General features: G+C 39.3%; 1 long non-coding RNA gene across 1 annotated transcript; it reads left to right on the top strand.

The window, feature by feature from the left end:
• The first annotated feature begins 10 nt into the window (after positions 1–10).
• Positions 11–10,452, top strand: LOC121358649. Its single transcript, XR_005955926.1, has 3 exons — positions 11–312; positions 7,868–8,002; positions 9,250–10,452. It is a non-coding gene; the product is annotated as an uncharacterized LOC121358649 (long non-coding RNA).
• Positions 10,453–22,981: the final 12,529 nt, after the last annotated feature.

The raw sequence follows: 22,981 nt of genomic DNA, 5'->3' as shown, positions 1-22,981 counted from the left end.
GGCCGGCCCCGCAGCCCCCGCCGGCGGGCGGGCAGCTCCCGGCGCCTCGGGCCGCGGCTCCCGCGAGAGCTGCGGCTGCTGCCCCGAGCGCGGCGGGCGCGGGGCTGCGCGGAGCGGACGGGACCGGACGGAACGGGACGGGCTGCGGCCGGCGAGCGGCAGCGCCGGTGCCAGCGCGCCTTCTCCGGTGTGGGTCAGCGGGGAGCAGCACCTCGCTTTACCTTCAAAAGCTGGTGCTATCGGACGGGCTGTGGATGGGTTAATTGGGCGACTTAATGTAACCACGCCAGCAGTCAAAACAGATCTTGTCAGGTGAATATTAAAACGTTCGATCATACTTGTTGGGGGAAGTTTTTCCTCGTTGATGTTAAGCCAGAAGCACTGTCGTTTCTTTACCCTCGCATTTCTTATAGCTGGAACTGCATAAGCAGTCACTCCCGCCGCTCCCAGTCAGCCGGGCTCCTGTCTCCTGTAGCTTCCAGCCATGTACTTGATGTTGGGGGAAAAGAGAAAGTAGGACCAGAAATTAGAGTCAGCCATGCTGCATACTATCTAATCGCCTAACCAAGGCGATTTCCTATGTTAAGCAACATCATCAGATTGCATGACGCATTTTCTCCTTGGTCAGGAAAAGCTCCATACCCATCGCAACATCCTGTTTTGCTATAAGTGTCTCCCTGTAATGCACTCTAGGCGAGTGCCGCAGTTACACAGAGGCGTGGGTAATTGCCTCAGGAGCACGGCCCTGGCATTTGCAGCTGGGCCCTCTAATGACAGGCTGTGGATGTTGTTGAACAGGACTGGGGAGAACGTGGAGCTGGAGAGCAGCACAGACCGGCTGGGAGCAGCCCACATTTCCCAGCACCTTCCATCCACTTAGGCAAAAGCATCCCTATCTTGCTGATCTGCAATATTCAATAAGCCCAGGAGGTTTGTGCTTGCTCACATTAGAGAAAAGCGCCTTGAAATTTTTCATCAAAACCTAATCTCCACTGGATTTTCCAGCAAATTTTACTGAACAGCTGCCACAGCAATAAATTCGAGTGCAGCTGCCAGCCAACTACGTTGATAATCCACTGTCATAGATCCTGTAGTCTTGTCAAAAAAGATGGCCTGTCTTCGATCTGCTATAAATGAGCCACCATTAGCCTCCAAGGTCTGGTCTTAATTATGCCAGGCGTTAGAGTTCCTTACCTGCACTTGGAGTATGTTGTAGAATGGCTCTATATAGCCTACTTTCATGGTTTTCTAGCTATAGGAAATGGGCCCTGCAGTCAGTATAGTCCAGTCAAAATTCCCTTTAAAATGCTTAATTTTACAAACAAAAGCAAGAAGAGCCAGGCCCTACGCTCCAGTCCTATCTCCCCACCCCCCATTTATTGCTTGCCTCAGGGCAGGTTTCCAAGATGATCAGAGCGTTGGGAGAACAGAGAGAGAAATCTCCTCAAGCTAGGAAAGGAAAAGTGCCCTGGGAATTCAGAATCTCTGCACAATTTTCTTCAGAAAAAAAAGTCCCTCTCCCGGAGACAGAGCCTTATGCAAATCCTTCAGGTGGGACTTGAGTGCATCAGGTGTGCCGTTTTGTTAAACAAAAAACCCCAACCAAACAAAAAGCAAACTCGGCTGCCTTCTTCAGCTCTTCAAAACCATCCTTCAGATACATCCATGAGTGACGTATTTCAAACATCCTTACGTTTGTGTGGGTTGCCTCTATTTTGTAGACTGGAAACCGAGGTTCAGAAGTGAAGATGGCAATCACAGATCCTTGTCTAGATGTTTAATCCCTACTGAAGTTGGTTAGGAGCATGAATGAATACCTTTGATCAGCTGGGTTGTGTTTTGTGTACTTTGTGTGCAGAAGTACACAAAAAGGTTAGAGAGATGCAAAGAAAACCAGTTCTCCATAATCTTATGTTGAACATGAGTATGGTACTGGGGTACTGTTGAAAGCCCAAGATTTGGTTCCAGTAAAAAAGTAAAGCTGCAGAGTTAAGGAACTGAACAAAACTGAGACATTTGGAAGGGAAGTTTATTTCTATGTGTCTTGATACAGGAATTTCTGAAGAGCAAATACTATGCAGAACGTAACGAAATATGGCAAACTCCAGCTTTTAAATTCTTATGTTAAATTCTTCAGTCTAAGCCAAGTTCTGTATGCTATGTAAGTTTAGGTGGGGTTTTGACTGAAGCATTAATTTATTGATTGTCTTTGTGGTGTACACAACAGATGTAATTGCAGTATAGATAATACACAAGCAGAACTTCAGCCAAAAAAAAATATCTGTAGTAAACACATATATGGCCATGTGTATTTTAACAATTTTAGTTGGGGCTGATGAGCGGAAGAACTTACAATTATAGAAAAAAATTATTTGTGTCTGTTTCAGACAGTACTGGCAAATTATTTAACATAGCTGTAAACTGATTAACAGTATGACTGTTCCAGGTGCAAACCCTGAGGAAAATGTGATTTCTTACCTCCAGTATAGTACTAATGTTTGACTTGAAGGAGGGAGGAATTGTATAGGGCTGTAAGGGGTTTAACTTCTGTTTCTTTGTTGATAGTGATTCAAAAACATGACCCAGGGAGTTGTTACAAAGTTTTAACAAGCTCAGTTATTGTCTCCCTCTAGTTTATGTTTTGATACTAAGGAAAGATAATGCTATTCAAGATTGGAGTAAACTTGGAATATCCCATCTCAACTTTCAAATCAGCTAAACATCCAGTGCTTTATTGCACATATAGATAGCAAATAGAAAAAGATAAATGTGATACCACAGGGCAGGACTTTTACTTCAGTTTGATAGGTTCACAGTTTGGGAGATCTAAGTTCTTTTCTACTGCTCTCCCTTCCCCTGCAGTGCAGCCTGACCCCTTTGACTCCTGCTGGTTCAGGAGGCAGCTGGACCAATGCTGGGACAGGCAAAGGCTGAGCTCTGCTTCTCAGAATAGCTGGTGAGCAATGAGCCAGTGCCTCAGCTGCACTAAATCAGTTTGGTGTTGCTGACTGCAGCAGGCAAGGGTGACAGACCCTAGCTGGGGACCTGGGCGTACACACGGAGGCTCTCTCTTACCAGAAGGAAGTTACGGAAAATGCGAACCCCAGAAGGAGGTCACCCTGAAATACACAGTGGAGGCTACACACATTCCAGAGGTATTTACACAGCCCTTGAAGGAAATAGGCTGGTTTTTCCCCATTGTTTAATTTCTGTGGCACATTTTCCTTGGACTGCAGGTTTGTGAACAGTACTTCTTGCAAGAATACTTATGTTTGTCTTGCTGGTTTTTTGAATTGACATGGTTTGGCAACCTTCTGCCTGGGAATTGTTTATAACCTTTTGGTGGCTTGAATGTAAATTACATTTAAGCATTTTTCCACTGAGGAAACATAAAAATTATTAACAACTGAAAATGAAATTGCTGAGATTCTTGTACATGAAGTTGGGAGTCTGAACCTGAGCCATTTCATCTTACTGTTTAGAAAGAGAAATGTACTTCCCACAGGACTCATCTTCTCCCTCCTGCAGTTTTTCTGATTCACCTCTTCAGGGTGAGTAGCAAAAGCCCAGATGGCAGTGAGCAGTCAGAAAGCCTGAAGTCTGATCCAGCTCCCAAAGTCTGATCCTGCCTCTCTCCTGTTCTACCTGCAGACCTAGGAAAAGGAGAAGAGGTGATGCTATTTCTAGCTAGCTGTGCCCCACAGCTACTGGTGTAATCAGTGTAGGATTTCTCCCCATGCTCTTTTGAGATGGTGTCCTTTGCAGATAAGTGAGTTCTTTAGGATGCCTTGTTTTGAAGATCTTTGTTGACTTGCCATAAGGCATGGGATATTGTTATTTCTCCTAAGTGAGTGTTAAGTACCCAGGGGTCACTGATGTAGGGGAAAAGATTTGATGCCTGACCTATAGGAAAATTAAATTACTTCTTCGTGATTTATAGAGGTTACTTTTCTTACCTTCATCACAGTCTCTGGGGGTTTTATTTCTGGGTGGGGATTTTGCCTCCCCCAAGAAGCAGCCTAAGGTTCAGTACCTCTAAATTACCCAGGGGCATGAATCAGCACCTGTAACACTGAATGGGTGGGAAGAGTCTTGACAGGAACTTAAGGACAACTAAGGGAACTTCCATTAAGGCTTCTAATTATGTGTTTAACAAAAATATGACCTAGGATTTTTAAACTGAGGATGAATTAACTGCTGTATCTATCCTCATTCATTTAGTTAAAGACACCAAGCTACTCTTGTAGAATGCATTTAAGAAGCCAAGTCTTTTTGATATTGCTGTGTACGTGCTTCTTGTAATTTTTATAAAGTAGTCCTAGAGGGCTGATGTTAACACATGCCTAAGCATCTCCTGGTCTTCCTCCATTGTCTTAAAAAATAGGAACAGAAATTGTCCTCCAAATCAAAACTATTAGAGTTTGTCAAAGGATTTCCAGTGGCTAAATTCTGTTTAGGTAGATTTTGTTTTTGTAGTAATACAATGGATCATAATCTTATTTCTATAGTGTTGCTACTTCTTTGCTGATAACAAAATCTCAAAGAGGTTGACTTTTGCAGCTATATAGAGCTGATCTTTGTTTCACTTCTGCACATTTAGTTTTTGTTTTTATTGCAAATAGATTTTCATCACAATGTGCAAAGTTGTTTCCAAATGTTCGGAGATGTTTTCATTTAATAACACAAATACAATTTACTGTCAGTCAAAAAAGCCAAAAAATTTTAAAAGACAGTTGTGATTTGTGAGAGTCTCCATTATGGAGACAATAGAAATGGCTTTATTTTGAGGATGTGCTAAGCATCCATATCCTGAAAAATCCATCTTACAAGTTGCTTCTTTGTCTTGATTATCCCAACACTTCAGTTCCAAGCCATTAATTACACTTTGGCAAGGACTGCATCATTTCCTGGGGTGCTCATTAAAAGTGCATTTTGGTTCAGGTGTAGAACCTACAAATCTCTGTTAGCTTATGCTAAATTTCCCATCATTGCATTAATGTGTTTAAAAAAAATAATAGTCTCCTACAAATGTGACTACTGAGTAAGAGAAAAATAGCAGAGCTCTAGTGCTAATTCGTTTACCAGCCCTGGTGGGGAATGAGCAGATTCAGTGTGATTCCTAAGCATTCAAAAATTGGCAGAATTTGAGCAGAGATAGTTAAAACTCTGCATGCACAATACTTTTTTTTTACTCATGAAGGGAAAGGCTTAGCATTTTAACTAGAGAGCAGCTTAAAAATGTTATTCTGCAGCTTTGTATCAAGCTTGTATTAAATGAGAAAATCTGAAAAACATTTCAGAAAGCTGGCAAAATAGAATTTATCTTCCTTCATCTCTCCTTAATTGGATAAGTGGTCTGGTTTGTCGTACTGAAAAGCACACTCAAGTTGTTTTCTCAAATTAGTGAGCTCCTCATGAATTCCTACCTTGGTCCAAGTGCTATAAAAGTCTAATGTCTTACATAAGTGCTAAGTTAAGGATTTAGCTGAGGCATAAATTGGTGTATTGGCTTTGTATCAGCCATTTACATTAGGGTGCAGTTTATTCTCTGCCTCAGGAAAAAATGTGCTTCAGCTTATACTCAGGAGCACTATGATGAGCTCCCAAACAATCCCTTTTCTGTTCTCCTTTCTTAGAAAATTAGGAAAATTAGAAAAGGCTAGCAGGTTAGTGATGTTAAGAAGGAGTGCTAACTAGTAAGTCTTAAAACTGCTGGAAGAGGAGCTGATTTTTCAACTGAGAAATTTATGGACATCCCCCTTGGGGACAGAATAAATTAGTGTAACATGTGGAATTTATTTTTTTCCCCTGAGTGTTAAAACATCTCCTGTAGCTTTGCATTTTATGCAGCTCATTTTCCACAATAAGAAGCTGCTCTGCACAATAAGCTGTGTGCCTGTGTATGTGTCTGTAAATAAATACAGATTTCTTTCCTATAGATCCTCCTCCCTCAGCGCTGGTCGCCCCTCAGTGCAGTTCTGGTTAAGCTATTACTGTGCCTGAACCATTTGTCAGGGGAAGGAAGTGCCTGCAGAGAAGTGATACTTTGCTGCGTAGTTTCTTGCTGTGAAGTGTTGATTTTAAAACAGGCTGGCAGGCTGCAGCCCACCCCATAATAAAAAATGAACAGGCATGGTTTAGGAGGTTTTGGTTTTCTTTTGTGCTGTTCTGCCCAGTTTAATGAATCTTTTATTGTCTTTCAGCTATGCCATACTCAGCAATAGGTTTATCTCTTAAGTCTGGCCTTGTCCCCTCTGTGAGCTCAGGATTCTTTTCCATTTCCATTTCTACCTTTTTAAGTTGTGACAACCATCCTCTGTCCTGGTTATTAGCCACCAGGGCAGGTGTGTGATGCTTTCCTTTAGAAAGGATAATGGTAGCGCCCTAGTTCAGTGAGCAGCACAGTGATCATCTTCTGTTCTACAGGCTGAGAGCACCAACAAGGGTGTCAGTGTAAGACACAGGCTGGAGAGTGAAGACCAAAAACAGGTCAGCATGGGCTAGACTGAAATAAAGTGGAAAGAAACTCTACTGCCATTCAAAAAATATTAATTTTGCAATAATAGCTATCTACAGATAACTTGGATTGAGGGCAAGGCTGCTCTCTGCATACCAACAATGTACAACTGAGCTTTTAGTGATTGGTATTCTCCAATCAGACATTTACTGCCCCAAGAGAAGTTGTAGCTGTAGGAAGGAGCTTCTGCCAGTCTCAGGGACACACAGCATTCAGATGGGTCATACAGAAATTATGTACCACTTGCAAAGTCTAATGAGGCAACTGATTGTGTCTTTGTAAATTGATAATATTATTATCAAAATTAATCAAGAAAATATAATTCTAATCTTGGTTTCCTACTGGTCATCAAAACCATTCATCTTAATGTCTCCTGCTTTGAGAAGACCTCCAAGGTCATTGAGGCTCATAGTGGAATAGGGACAGTGATAATTGATCTTTCTGTGGGTCACAATTGTAAAGATTCAAAGAGGAAACTTCAAATTTGCCTTGCACTGTGATTCCTAGTAAGGGATCCCTAACAAATGTAACCAGGGGAGTGAGCACTTCTGTAGTCAAAGGCAGTAGGTTATTACTTTATTCCTAATAGGGCTGTCTCAGGCATGCAGTGCACAGTTGCAGTGAATGAGCTCATATTTACCTGTGCCTGAAGAACAGTTAATGAAGCACATTTGTTTTCATTTCCTTTACCTACCCTACATTTACTAATTATAGTTCCTAATTAATGAAATCAGCAGTTGAACTTTGGCTTTTAAAGCACGAAATCCATGCTGTGCTGTAGATAAATTTACATTCCATTTATGCAAGTCATCCAATTAAAATTTACTTATAGAAAAAATATAATACACCCAAATGAATACGTTATTTCCCATATTAATCTGCTTTCTTTGCTTTTCTTTTCCTTTATCCCAAATGGGAATTCATGTTTATAAAAAAAAACAAACAAAAAAACAAACAAACAAACAAACAAAAAAAAACAAAAAACAAAAAAACAACAAACTTCTAAAGCCAGCCCTAAAATAGGCAGCAAAACAAAATTAAAGGAAAGTTTCTCAGGTTAAATTAGTAAATTAACATTTTTAAATCAAGAATTGTGAAAAAGAAAGCTCTCCCTCTAATCTTCCTTATATGACTGCATTTAAAAATTGAAAAAATGTGGTAGGGGAGAAAATAATTTGAAATTTTCCATTCCACATTTAAACAGCAGATGGCAGCAACACAGACTGTGCATCCAAATCTGGGGTTTGCCCTCTTCACTTGGGTGGGTAGGCTTTCAATCATTTCTTGAGAAATGTCTCGTCAAATTGGTCCTGAAAACATAAGAAAGCAAAAAAATCTACCTTTTTCCAGGCATGTGATCTCAATGTCTATGATCTTCCTCCTGGAAAGGTATTTCTTGGCTCAGGTCTCTCTGGACTGGCACTGAAGTATCCTTTGTCCTTTTATGTGGTTTGTAATGCTTGGGAAATCGTGCTGGAGACAAAGGTGAGTTCCCAGAAAAACTTGGTCTTTTTGTTTTGTTTAAAATATAATATTGGTGAATTAGGACATTTGTCCTTTGAAAATGTGCTGCTTTGACAAAATCCTTAATGGGCCACAAGTCCCAGGGTTTACTCTACATACAGAGAATGTTTTAGGCTGGAGACAAGATATGAGAAAATTGCTTCCTGGGCATCACGTGATGCATAAATGGTGTCACAGGCAAAGGCAATGCTTCTCATAAGAGGAAGAAAAATGCTATTCAAAAACTAATATTGTTGAAGTTATGAGACAGGCATTGAAGACAGATTTTTAATATCCAGGTGCTCATAAATTCATCCTTTGAACAGCAACCAGTGGAGGTAGGATTTTCACAGGTAGTTCAAGCATGGGCACTGGGCTCTGCAGCTCCATATTTTCAGAGGTATAACATGTTTTAAGGAAATAAACCCTGAACTGAAGGGCAAGTTTCCTTAGGACTTCATAGGTGAGGAAAACAGGGACAGTACAGGGTCAAATTTGGCAAAAAAATGTCTCAACCATTCCTGTAACATTATGAATGGTGTTTCAGGCTTTGTACACTCCTTTACCACATTTCAGAGCAGGCAACTCAGTCCTCTTCAGCAGACATTTCTAAATGTTTTTAAATCTTTTTTTTTTTTTCCTATTTGCTCTGCCAAACCTTCGACAATCTTCCCTTCTGCTGTGAGATAGAAGAGGTTCTTTGGCTCAGACGGCCCTGCCAGGTTGACTGCCTGCTCCAGTCCCACATCACGTCTGTGGTATTCTGGAGTTTGTTTGTTTCAAATTAAAACAGTAAAATTTCTAATGGCTTCATAGTGACCTCAAAGTTCCAGTAATCTCTGTTTCTGTGTAAGCCTTTTAAAGGTTTCCTGTCTCATTCTGTAGCTCTGCATGCTTTGGTTGAAGAATGCATGACACGGAATGACATTTTGGTTTTGAATAAAAGATGCACCAAACAGATTATATTGGCTATATATACTATTTTCCTCTGCCAAATCTAAGGGTTTAGAGATGTCACCAGCATTTTCTTCATGTGGAAAGCCATTGTGAGCAGCTCCAGCTGTTGCAGTTTGTGAAGATCAAGATCTGTTTTAAGTCTTCTTTTACAAAGTCTGTCAGACCAGAATCTTGCTGGAAGAGGACAGGTGGCAGCATAGGAATACTGAAATTGACTCATCTCTCGTATTTTTCTAATTTCAGTATGATTGCTACTATATTTTGTACTTCAGGTTGTGTTCTGAAGCCCAGGAGATCGGAACTGAATGTTCTTTTTGTCACGTCCCTCCCTACCTATGTCAGCCTTCCAGCAGCAGGGAGTACAGAGCAGAGAGTACCAGTTACCTGCACTGACCATAAAACTGTGAAAAACCATTTCCATGGCACAGCACACCAGCAGAGTGGATGAAACAATGGAGTCTGCCCAATTCTTTTACCAGGATGGAAGAAGAGGATGAGCATCCAGTCTTCTGGTTTAAGAGGAGACTATAAAGGTACCAGATAAGTGGAAAAGGCAAAAAGCATCAGGCAGTAGTAGACCTTAGTTACTAGTTCAAATGAAAATACCACTACACAGACCATAAGGGTTTCAGGTAAATGAAGCAGTAGAAGCTTGATTGTGATGGCAGGTGTTTGAAAGAGCTATTAAATTACTCTAGCTGGTTCCACATCAGTAAAAAAGTGATTGGTTTTGAGAACTGCAAAAACAGTATTGTAAAGCTAATAAGCATTAATCAGATGGCAAGAAAAATGCAGGATTGCAGGAACAGGGAGGAAAAAAATTGTGAAGGAAAACTTATTAATTATGCCTGACAACTAGAGGGATAGACCAGCCTCTCTTTAGCAGACATGGAATCAAATTAGTTATCTTTTTCTTGACTTCTGTGCCTTATGGGTTTATGCACATAGGAGGAATCCTGCTAAAAATATGCTGTTTTCAGCAGAAAGTGAAGAGTTCCATTTGAATCATCTTTGTATGTAGCCAAAAAAATTATTTGAGAGCATTTTGAGTATTACTGTCTTTTGTCAAGGTCCAGAGAGGAGTTGGAGGGCAGACACCAGTTTCATACTCTGCTCATCCCTCCCTTGCATGCAAAATTGCACCAAGAAAAATCAAAATATTGCCCTATTCCAGCAGCAGTGCTTTATGCTCTTTCCTACTTCACTATGTCTATCTTATTTAAATGTGGGGTAGTGAAAATCCTGCTCAATAATATGTCTCACAAATGGAGAAAAACTACATGATGCATAAAAGGACTTTCACAAAAAGAATGTAATTTCTCATGCAAATTCATTGTCTTTTAATAAAACAACCCTGGGGTTTTTAAACACCAACTGTTATCTGTAAATGTCACTGGAACCACATTATAGCTGAAGTGTGAGAGTATGGAATAAACACATGAATGTTCTTATTGAATGTAACGTGAATATGCAATATTAATAAAATTCTTTCAGTGTACTTGGAATTGGCTGCATTTTATTTTTTCTCAGCATTCCTCCTGCATTTAGTTCCTGTACTGTCTTTACTGGTTATTTAAACAAATTGGTCTGGATTTCATCTGAAATGAGCCAAGGAAGGTCATATATATCTTTTAAAAGAAAATTACCTTTTTAGGATTCCTACTGCTTGCTATATGATTGCAAGTACAGTTTATCCTCTCATTTCAGCAGAAAAATTTGAATCACAACTGGAATGCATGTCTCAAGGAGAGAAACTCTACCAGCAATGAAGCCCCTCATCAAAAATTGTTCCTAGTAGTTTTAAGAGTGTATTGAGGCTTGGATTGATTTTGTGGTGACTTTGGTTTGGTTTCTTGCCATTATTCCAGAAAATACTAAGATCAAAGAAAGAAAGACTTATTGATTGGCTCGGATCTCGTCAAAAACTAGATTTGTGTCTTCTAATGTAACTAACATTTTACAGATGGTTTGGTTCATGTTAAAGCTAGGGATTCATGTAGATTGAATTATCAGAGGATTAGAACCAGCTGCATTTAGTTTGAAAATATTTTTGTGCGTATTCTGTCCAGCAAAGCACACAGAGCAGACTCTTCTTGTAAGAATTCCAGAAAATGCCTAAAAAACCCCCCATGGAGAATAATGGAGAGTCTGCCCCTATTTACCACAGGTTACATTTTGTTCAAAGAAACCATGCTGTACATGGCTGAACTCTTTGAGTTCAGGTCCATATATCTCATCCTTGACTGTAAATTAAAAAGAAAAAGAATAAGTTCTGAAGAATTTAGTTGAATAAAATTAGAATCTAGCCTGGTATCCAAAGGAGAGCCACAAGACACTGGAAGTAACTTTCCAGTTTCCTGCTTACATTTGAGCACCTTCATAAAGGGATTTGGAAAAATCTGATTCTAATTTTGTAATGTTTTGCACTGACTATGCACATCTCTAAATTACTACACCAGATGCAAAACAATGGAGTACCTACACCAGTGAACAGTGAATTCATCTGCTAGAAAAATTATACTTAATGATTTACTTCTTCATATTCTGAATATTAAAATCTTTTCATAATATCTCAGGACACACAGAAATGTCAAACAGAACAGCACTAAAAGAGTCAAGATTTTCAGTTGAACTAGATTTACCCCATTGCATTCAAATTATTTAAAGCTCTTTGAAGATACTGTTAAAAGGAATCTTAAATTATAAAATTTATAATGTAAATATAATTTATTGATACATATCAAATATATGTATCATTAAAATATTGGCATCCACATTTGCAGCAACATTACTACCATTAACTAGATAAAACAAAACTAGTTTTTCTAGTGTTAGTACTCTGTAGTTTATCCTATTCCAGGTTCTTAAGATCATTACTTTTGAAATATTATAAAAAAAAGGAAGAATTCTTGCTTAGTACCCTTGGTGTCTTTTTTATTGATACCCACTTACACTGAAATTATTCTGGATGCTAATCTGCAAGGAAAATAATTTGCTGCAAAATTCAGAATTTGTTTGCTAAGTTCCCTTTGGATATATGTGTTAGATTTAAAAATAAATTATTAGTGATGCTTAGTAAGACCAGTTAGTTTTTAAGGGTGGTTCTTTCCATATTTATTGCACGGGGTAATCCCAACTAAAAAAGTTCGGGCTTACTTGGAAGAAATGCTTCATATTTTTATTGAGTTGAGGGGATATTTCTTTGCAGAACTTTCTTCCTGAAGCGGATCACTTATGGTAAAATCAGTATCCTTCTTCAATGCACGTTTTTCCCATAAACTACATGTCCCTTTACAGCTTATGCTGATGCTTCTGAGAAATAAGTCTTTGTCTTCAACAGAGAGCCAAATCAATTACTAACTTCTCATCCGTAAAGTTTATTATGTGGGCCAGGCTCCTAAAGTCGAGCACAATTTTGCATCATGTACTACAGCTATAGGACTTTATTAAAAATGTACCTTTGATCTTGTGTGCTTGTATTTGTATATCCAAGGAAAATACAAAGCAAAGTCTTAAGTCTGTCTTCATCTTGTCTTGGCAGTCTTTTTGCATCACATATGAGCTGTACAGATGAAATCCAGTTCATCCAGTTAAGCATCTCTGCCTGGTTTTTGCTAATTACCTTTTAATTCTCAGCAGTAGCAAGTACAGTCTGACTTGCTGCAGCAAACTCTAATGAAAAGTATTATTCAACTCCCAGGAGATTCCATTCTGAAATCCTATTGCATTTTTTATTTCTGAGAATTAGTTTAAAAGGAAAATATGGCTCTTAACATTTCTTAGCCATACCAGAAAAGGCATTTGGGCCCAGGGTTCAGTAAAAGATTCCATACTTGTGCAAATATTTCAGTTTTTGCTTGCTAGCAGTTATTAGTTTTAGTCATGTGTCTCATCAACTATTACCAGGCTTCTACTCACAGAAAGAAATCAGCTTGCAGAAGTCTTTCACAAATATGTGTGTGTTTATTCCCTTTTGGTCTGTTCAGTTTGCATTCAGCTTAGTTTTTGAGCTTTCTTTACACCTGGGAATATGGAAATTGTTTTAACTGTTACGTGAGATTCTCTTGTAATTAGATGTCTTATTTTCAGGACTTTGGAAAAGAACTTATAATTTAGTAATCAATTTTACAGAATTAATTGTTTATAACAGGAATAATTATATTATATATATACAATGCATTGAGCCTTGTGTTTTAATATATAATATTCTATTATATACATGGTCTTTTAATACAATATATTCCAATAAAAATCTCTGCCTAGGATATACAGTGTTTTATAAAATGCTGATGTCTCAAAAATAAATGAATAAATAATTAGACATCCACTGAACTGCAGCAACTTTCAGAAGCTAAAAGTGCTGCACAGAAATTAACACACCTTCTAATTTAAAATAATACCTCTGTCAAGAGAATATATCTGATCTAAGATTTGCTTGCAGAGCACTTAGAAAGAGAGAGCAGGGATCAGTTAAGTGAACATCAGCCTGGACCAAGAGCTGATTTCTCCTCAGCCTCTCCTGGGGCACGGTCAGTAAGCATCCCTACTCTGCATCCAGATCCATGAGGGGATTCCATCTCTTCTTCTTCAAACAATCATGACTGTGCTGCATGAAGGAAGGAAATACAAGGAAATACATCTTGGCTAATTAGTGTATTTTTAAGAGCAGATATTTCAAACTTTGTGTTCCAGCCCTTTAAAAAGCAAGTCGATTGGTGGAAATAATCTTCCTGACTGGTTTGTAGGTTTGTTTTTTTTTCATTTCCAAGCCATTGACTGTTACTGGTGGGTCACCTAAGTAGGTCTAACTAACAGCTAATGTAAATTAAAATATTGAAGAAAGAAAAACTACTCATGATATTTTAGCCTAGTCTGCTAATGTAAGCATAAAGAAGTAATGAAGAAATGTAAATAACAACTAAAGATGTATTAAAGAACAAAGTCTAGGCCAGCTCTTCCTCTATTTACTTGCCAAGACTGGAAGACAGATTTTGTTTGGTTTTATGTGCACTAGCTTCTTGGGACAGCATCACTTAATCATGTCCATGAACCTCCCAAAACCTGGCTGACAAACATCTCCATCCCAGGTGACTCACACCAAAACCTAATTGTGCAGAGAGGTGTCAATGAACATGCAAACCACATTTCTACTGCCTCAGTTTCAGGACTAGCCAACATCTTCAATGAAATAAACATAAAATAAAAATAAAAATAAAAAAAGATTTGTCTGATGTTGATTAACTAGAGGTTTTGTTATAAAGCAAAGCATAATAATTCAGAATAGCCATGCTCAAGAAATTGCTTCACTGATTGTTTCACTAAGAAGGAAAATGGAGAATAGAGAAGGCCAGGTTGCACAATATAAAGCCTTACACAATTACATCTGTTATTAAATAATATTATGTGATGCAATTCTAGATTTATAAAATGGACCCCAAAACCATCTGGAAATTGGTAATGCTTGATAGCTTGTACATCTGATTATCTACAGAGCTGTTCTGTTCTGCTCATGGAATTCTCTAGGTACTCCTTTGCTGTTGCTGGTTTATGGTTTGGGGTTTTTTTTGTTTGTTAAATCATGATGCAACATTTTCTGGAGTATTCACAGATTACAGGTATTTTCCTGATAAGGTTATATTGCTGAAGGCTGTGATTCCACCTGTGGATTTACTGACGAACTATGCCTGTAGGATACCCTATTGCTTTCCCTGGGAACCAAGGCAACAGAGACAAAATTGTCAGACATAAACTGGTAAGATCATAGTGAAAGAGAACAGGTAGGAAGCAAGAAGCATCAAGAGTGTTACTGGGGAGCAGAAAGGTGGTCTGGAGAAGGACGTGTGCTCACTTCTGAGGCAGCAACACCTCATCTGCTTTATGGGCAATGTTGTGCTGCAGCTGAATCAGCTCTGGAGAGAGCCTTAAAGTTGGCTTGGGGAGTTCTGGAGTTGGAATTTTGTTGGGAGCCATCAGCAGAGCAACATCCATCTCTGCTCACTGGTGCCACAGCTCTCAACCCCCCACCCACTTTGTGGTCCTGCAGCAATATCTGTTGGAATAATTTAACAGCAGCACAGGTTTATTTTCAAAAACTACCTGGAAATTTTTAAGCCTTTTGCAGAAGGATCAAATGTAAGGTCAAAAATGAGAGTCTGTAACATAAATATGGTAGTGAAACTGTTCCATATGGCTTGATCCCTGCTCCCCAAGATCACTGACAACTTCTTTTGTGTTAACTGAAATGGACTTTGGATAGGACCTGGTAATAATTAGAGTTCAAAATGTCTGGCACTCTTAGGAAAACAGGTGGATGAATCCATAACTAAGCAAAAAATGAACTTATGCGTATTTATTGTGGACAGCTGCAGGCAAAATCCCAATGTTTTAACCCTATACAGCCTTTGTTATGTGCCTACATTCCTTTGCACTGACCACCTGTTATTTATCAGTTGCACCCCACCAACATTGCCTTATGAGGAAGAATTGTCTGTGATTGATATGGACACCATCCATGGCATTGCCTGAGGGACTCCCAGGGAAGTCAGGGACATCTGCTGTGAGAAAGGACTACTGGCTGCCTGCATAAGTGTAACCCTTGAGTCTGGATCTTATTTGGAATAAATACATTTGGCTTTTCATCACCTTTTGAAAAGGACAAATTTACATAATAAGAGGAAGAAAACCAAAGATACCAAATCTGGTACCACACCCTCCACCCATTAATGTGTTTTTCCAGCCTTTCTTGAACCAATTAAAACTATCAGGTGAGCATTTAATGAAATGTGGCTTAATATTGTTTATCAGTAATTGTTTGAGATAAGCATATTCTGCAATAAAATTAAAAAAAAAGAAGCAAGGACTGTGTCTAGCACACATGAACAATTTTCATGCAGAAACATGCCTTAGCATTGCAGTTTTACCAAATACTTCATTATTTTCTCTTCTTTGCTGCTTTATAAAACACTAGGACTGCTTCCAATAAAAGTGGGAGGCAAAACTTCACTTACTCCAGAAGCAGAAGGTTCGAACTTTAAAACACTCCTTTCACTCACTCTTACTGATACATGTCTCAATAACCAATACATTATACAGAATTTGAAATAGACATTCTAGAAGATTTGGAAAATATCCTTGTATATTTTCCATAGCTCCGTTATGCATTGTTAAATTACCACCTACTCCCACTAAATCCACTGACATCAACCACAGTCTTTTGTTGTTACCTTCAGAAGGTTCTGTATTAGGCCCTAAAATTGCCCTTGAAAAATATAATTAAAGATGAAATCCTTATTTCTTTGATGCTAATAACAAAACTTTAATTTTATGTAAGTGTTAATGCCAATGATTGCAAATAAATTAATTTAATTAAATTTATATAATTATAGCATTTTGTATGAAATGACTAATATTTCCCTATTATTTTCTAAAAGTGATTTTCTTTTTCTCAGTCTGCCAAGACAATGCTGGGATGGCCATCAATTGTTAAGATAATCTGAATCTCAGTCTTATTAAATACGGTTGGAGGTTCACATTTCAGGCACTGAGTGCTGTGAATATGAGAAAAATAATCAGAGTAAGATTTTAACACCCACCTTTTAATCTATGTTAGTTTAATTTATTTCTTTAGGTGTTTACCTCTATTGAAAAACCACTGTGACTCAGCCTATGCCCTTTCATTTTTTGAATAAATGTCTTGGTAGAACACATTTATTCACTCTCTTCAAACTTCCAAGCTTCTATTTATCATTACAGTTCTACCTGTAGTTGATCAGGTAAGTAGTATAGGATAAAAATTACACTATGGAAATGTAAAGTCTCCTTCCTTCCTTCCTTCCTTCCTTCCTGAACTCACAAATAAATACCAGGTATAAATTTCCAGTATCTGTTTGTTTATATTAATACTCACAGAAATCCCTGCAGTCCTTGGGGTGTTATTATCTTGGGAGGAAGAATGTTCTTTCTGTGTTGGCTATCAAGTCAGGTTTTTCAATCTTCTTTCAAAAGAGGAATTTATTTCTCACCAACAACTATGAAATGTATTTCTAAACCACATAGAGTTTGGTTTTAGTGGGACAATTTATTTGGAATAGGGTTGAATTAGAACAGGATTTGCATGAAGCAGACATGTATGATCACTGAAAACTATTGCTGGGTGAATTCTGCATTGAATTAAAGAGTTTTGAAGTTTTACTACTCTCTGGAAAAATTACCCCCTTTCATATCCTAGAGCTCTGTGCTCCCACCAGTTCACATACCTACACTCACACTCACCTTAGTCCTTCCTCTTCACTGCATCATGCTGAACTCTCCTCAGGACCTGCTGTGACCACATGCTTTCATCTAGGACAAGGGTGTGACAGCAGTTTAGAAACAGGCATTTCTCTGCAAATTGCCTCTTCTCTCCTCCCCCCCCCCCCCCCCCCCCCCCAACTCTGTTATGGAGGGCAAAGTCTTGGATTTATGTAATCGTAGGAAAGGTATGTTAGATCCATTATGCATTAGGGGTGTCTGGGCAGAGAGTTAGTGATGAATAATTGGTGCTCTATTGTCAGAACCCAGGACGTCCCCCTGATGGTCCTGAACGATCCAAACCCCAGCCAGGGGGCTTTGAAGCCCTGGCAGGGGGGGTCGGAGACCCTGGCATGCAGCCAAAGACCCCTGTGGCTTTGAGTTTGACCCATGGAACAAGTTACCACCTTTGTATGAAGAATTAAAGTCACAAAAATTTAGATAGCATAACAGTAGTTGTCAGAGGGTGAAAAGTAGAATTTTGTAGAATTTTACTACGGGGGTCTAGGGCACAAGATGGAGGAATTTGGGCGTTGTCCTGTCCTTCTTCCTTCTTCTTCCTAGCCTCCATCTTCTTGGTGATGCTAGCACTTTGGGATTGGTTTAGAGTAGAAAGTCACTGTCTAACATAGGTGATAGGTATTGGAACACAACTGTAAATATTGAATACGTAGTTTTTAGTATAAAAGACAACACCAGCCCCATGGTTGGGGAGTGTGCCTCAGACTGACCTGCTGAACAGATCTCAGCAGGCCAGACAGAAAATGTTTTAGATAAAAAATAATAAACAACCTTGAGAACTCGAGCCGAATTAGGTATTGGAACACAACTGTAAATATTGAATACGTAGTTTTTAGTATAAAAGACAACACCAGCCCCATGGTTGGGGAGTGTGCCTCAGACTGACCTGCTGAACAGATCTCAGCAGGCCAGACAGAAAATGTTTTAGATAAAAAATAATAAACAACCTTGAGAACTCGAGCCGAATACTCCTGATCAGTTCTTCAATGGCTGGGTTGGGGAAAACAGACTTTCAACACACCTCAGGAACATCTCAGCCAGAGGGAACCCAAGACTCTATAAATTCACATTCTCCATTACTGTACATATCCTCCCTTTGTAGTCAGACTACAAGTATGAAGTCTCCATAACCATTTTTCACATTCTTCTGCCTAGATGTACTAACAACTATTTGCTTGGCCATATCATAACTATTTAACATTTTTCTAAGGCGTCCATTCCCAAAGTTTTCTTTTTAAATATAATGACTTCCAAATCCTCCTAAATATAGATATTATCCTTATTCTCACATTAAGGCAGGTCTATCTGTGATTAAGAAGTTATAAAAAGAGAAACAGATAATATTACCTGGCATACACAAAATGTTACCTGGCAGAAAAAAATGTTACCTAGCAGAAAAAGTCAGGGTAGATAAAAATCTCTTTTCCTCTTTTGCCATTGTAATGTCTTAATCATGTCAATGGATTCCCTGCAACAGCCACCCTGACGGCAACCTGAGCTTTATTCCTAAACCACTGCAGGAAGTGTGGCTGAACAATAGATCCCTTGTGCTTACTCCAAATAGGCAAATAGATGGCAACAACACCATCAGATCTGCCTTGCCAGTTAGCTTCAAGTAGCATTAAAAATTACCAGAATCTGGATGCACCTTTGGTGCACACAAACCTGAGTGTATTTCAGCAGCACATAGTGCCAAACCAAAGCAATGTGTTTATTTGCACTTCCAATGTAATTCTCATTTCCCTTATAGACTGTGAATGTATGGATTGTTCTATTTATCTATGAAGTAAATATTTTGCAAGAACTATTTCTATGCTAGCACAGCAACCACAGTTATTATTTAAACAATGTGATCTGGAGTTTAGGTCTGGATGAACCTGTCACACCATTAATTTGTGTTTTCTTATTATATGGATAAAATTCTTGGAATTATTCCTTTCTTTTAGTGGTCCTTTAATTGTCCTTTCATTATTTTTTAAAGTCTAATGTTCGAATTTGAGAAATGTCCTAAAAAATAAATTTCAGTCCTGCTCACTTCATGCTGGCATCCTTTGGAGTTTTCAGCGCTCTCTCCTGCGAGCCCTTGGAGAGCTGTGTAATGTGTTTAGCACAACAGAGTGTTTTCTTTTTCCTGTGCTTTGCTTGTCAGCTGCACACTATCTTTGACTTTCCACGTCTCCACACAAATTGCAGACGTAATTTAGTGCTCTCTTCTTCTTATAGTTTTCCATTTGTTATACAGAGGAGGCAACAAATCCTTCCTTTGCCATGAGATTCTTCCCTTGTCAGTCATGTTCTTTAATGGTGTTATTTGCAGCCTAAAAGGGCTCTTGGTCTCCCTGAGAGGCAGCAGAGTTTATTTCTGGCTCAGCCACTCTTCCACACAGTCATGCTGTCAGTTCACTGCAGGTGCAGGAGGTGGATTTCTGCACAGGCAAACCCCAAGTGAAAGAGAGATACTCGAGCACTAGCTCCTGGTATTATTTTAGTAATGCCAGCCTGGCACCTGGCTCCTGGCCCAACAATCCTGGGACACTTTTGTCTCAGCCTACCCCTTATTCTCTGAAATTCTTCAGTTACACACCCCCACATTGTCCCTTTTATGAATTTCTACAACATTTTTCTTTCAAGATGAGCAGTTTCAAAAATAAACTTTTTAGATGGATTTTTTTTTCAGAAAGAAGATCCAAAAAGCATGTGAATATTAACAAGGCAAATTTGATTACTGTTTGGAAAGTACATCTTGGTACAGTATGTGGCTGTTCTTATCCAGCAGTGCCGTGCACAGACAGAGGGAAATCATATGTATTTACAGAGGGAGAGAAGTATTTGGCTGCCTCCAATGCCTTCAGCAGACTTTTAGGTATATTAGCTAAGAGTGTGCTATATTCCCTTCCAAATTTCTGTGGGCCATAACGGCCACTTCCTTGTTATTTCATGGGTGAGTTGTACTGCAGGCAGGACATCCACATTCCTGTAGCTGCTTATGGAAGTGCTGCTGCATCAGGGGTGCCCAGGCACCTGGGGAGCTGGGAGGTTGGTGAGGAGCCCACGGTGCCGTGACTCCCCTCTGCCTGAGTTCCTACAGTGCCAGGGCTCTCCTGAACATCTCTGGCAGCCCACTCACTGCTCAGCTGCGTTGAGGCTGTTCCAGATCTCTGCCAGCACTGCCTCCATCATGCCCATTGCCTCTGCAGCACCTGGCTCTGGCACTAAAATGTGCTCCTGAGGATCATGACACACACATATATGTGAGGTGAGAGAGACCCTTCCTACTTCTCCAACCCAGAGCTTTTAGAATCTGATTTTGCTCATACAAAAGTGGGTGGGTTTTTCCCTGTTTTTTCTTTCCCCCATTCCTGATGTCCATCAGAACTGAAGCACAAGCAGAGACCCTGCACAGTCCCAGGCTTGCAGGGCTGAATCTCAGGACATGGACCCTGCAGCCTCTCGACCCCACAATTTTGCAGAGACATAATTTCATTCACAAGAGACACATAAACAGAGGAAATGGACATTATTCTCCCTCTCTGCAGTGAACACACGCTCCAGAGCAGCCAGACTGTGGACTTCTGGTTTTCATTATGACTAAATGTTGGAAGTGTGGTGTGCACTTTCCAAAAGGGGCATATTGTGTATTTAATTTGTGAAAGTAAAGAAGAGAGAAAGAAGTACTCTTTTTGGTTCTAAATGCGAGAACTGGGGTAGTGTTGTGCCATGTCATCCAATGATTATTAGCCAAATGTCTGTGTAAATGCTGTTAAAAATATATATTATAAAAAGAAGTGTGATACTGTTTAGTTTGTAATGTGGGTGTGTACAGAGTCTTATTAACATTTCTTGATAAGAAGGACATATACCTCGTGGGAAAAAAAGCTGTAGTATGTGGTTGCTATTTCAGTTCTGAAGTCTTGATATTTTTAGCACCTTCATTTTTGGAATAACTTCTACCAGAGCGTTATGAAACAGAGATACACAATACGTGCAGAGAATGCATGAAAAGACTTGTTTTACTTCAACTGTGCATATGTACTGGGCTGCATAGTACAGTGTGTGTATTGGAACTGGCTTAGAGCTGAGACTTGGCAGTGCAGGGGTGTCCACAGGACAGATAAACCAGCAGTTTGTGCTGACAGACCCTGGGCTCTGCCTACAGAGCTGTAACGAGACCTTACAAGTCCAAAAAAGCCAAAAACCTCAGGAGAAACATAGGCTGTCATAAACCAAATTCATTCCTACTTTGTGAAGATTTAAATCAGGAGTAAGTCCTTTTTTGATCCAGTGAGGTTAAAATCTAAATTGCAGAAATGACTATTCCTATGTAATAATGTCTGCTGTGTGTAAGCTTTTTGCAGTGGAAACGCAGGGAGGTAATGGTTGAAGGAGCAAAAAACCACAGGCAGAAAAGTGATAAACAAAATCCAACTGCAATTACTGGGGAAAAAGAGAACACCTCTCTTCCTTCAGCTGGATCTTCTCTTGCCCAGCATTTGTTCCTTTCTTTACACGGGCGGCATCCTGAACTACAGGCAGAGCTACCTCTAGAGAAAAGGTTTCTTCCCTAGGAAGTGCCAGAATTTCAGCATGTGAAGAGCATGTCCCCTCAGCTCAACCGGGACTGAAGCTCAGACAACAGCCCTATGCATTCAAAAGTCAAAAAATCATTAGGCAGGTCTGAAATCACAAGATAGAAAAATACCAGCTGTGCAATTCTCTTTCCATTTGCTTTGTATTGTTGAAAGTTTTCAATTTAGCTTCCACTTTTCTCTGTAATTCTGAAGGCAAATTAATTTTCAAGTGAAACCTACAGGACTCTAGAAACCAGAATAAAAAACCCCAAAAACAAACAAACAAACAAACAAGAAAAAAACAACAACAAAAAAAAAAAACCACACAAAAAACAAAACAAAAAAAGTTAGAAATATTACACTCAAAATAGGACAAAAATAGCTGAGAAGGATTGGTTTATTACAATAAGAATGGAGAAGGAGGACATCAAATTAATTCCAGAAGTTGATACTGCTGACATGATGAGGGAAGGTAAAGGACAATATAAGTTTCTAATATGACAAGTATGTGTGCAGTCAATATATTGTAGGGATGGGAGGTTGCCAAAGACTTTAGAAAGCACACACAAAGACACAAAAGCATTTCTATGAGAGCAGAGTTAAGCATCTCCCTGCAAATTCTGGAACTAATCATGCAGATTGTATTTCTTTCTTCCTTAATCTTGTGGTAAAGCAGATTGGGTGTTAGCTTGGGAAAGAAAGCCTTGCTGCCACCATGAAATAGTCTTGGGCTTCCTTCACTACTTTACCTCCCTCTTCCCCTTTCATTGCAGGACCCATAGATACTATTTTTTCTGTCTCATTCTTTCTCCCTGCTACTTTGTTCTTAAGATTTTATGTGCACATTCAGGGATGTTGAAGGTATGTTTTGTAACTAGGGGTGAAAGTTCTTGGATGTTGCGAGTCTGTAATCTGTGAGAAGATGATGAGAGTCTGTAATCTCTGTTCTGTTTTGGAGGAAGGATCAGTTGTTGTGCCCAGGTGGGCTTACCTCTAGTCTGTGCTCCCATGAATTTTATCTGCTTGTCATTTTAGTGAAAAAAGCAATTAAATAAATTCAAGTCAGGGCACTGAGGCCCTTTGAAATGAAGGGACCATGCACATGCAGAGCCAGGGGACTCCCCTG

Source organism: Pyrgilauda ruficollis, unplaced genomic scaffold, assembly GCF_017590135.1.
Source record: "Pyrgilauda ruficollis isolate IOZ18807 unplaced genomic scaffold, ASM1759013v1 scaffold4, whole genome shotgun sequence".
NCBI classification, from domain to species: Eukaryota; Metazoa; Chordata; class Aves; order Passeriformes; family Passeridae; genus Pyrgilauda; species Pyrgilauda ruficollis.
This window is presented reverse-complemented; position numbering and strand designations above follow the sequence as displayed.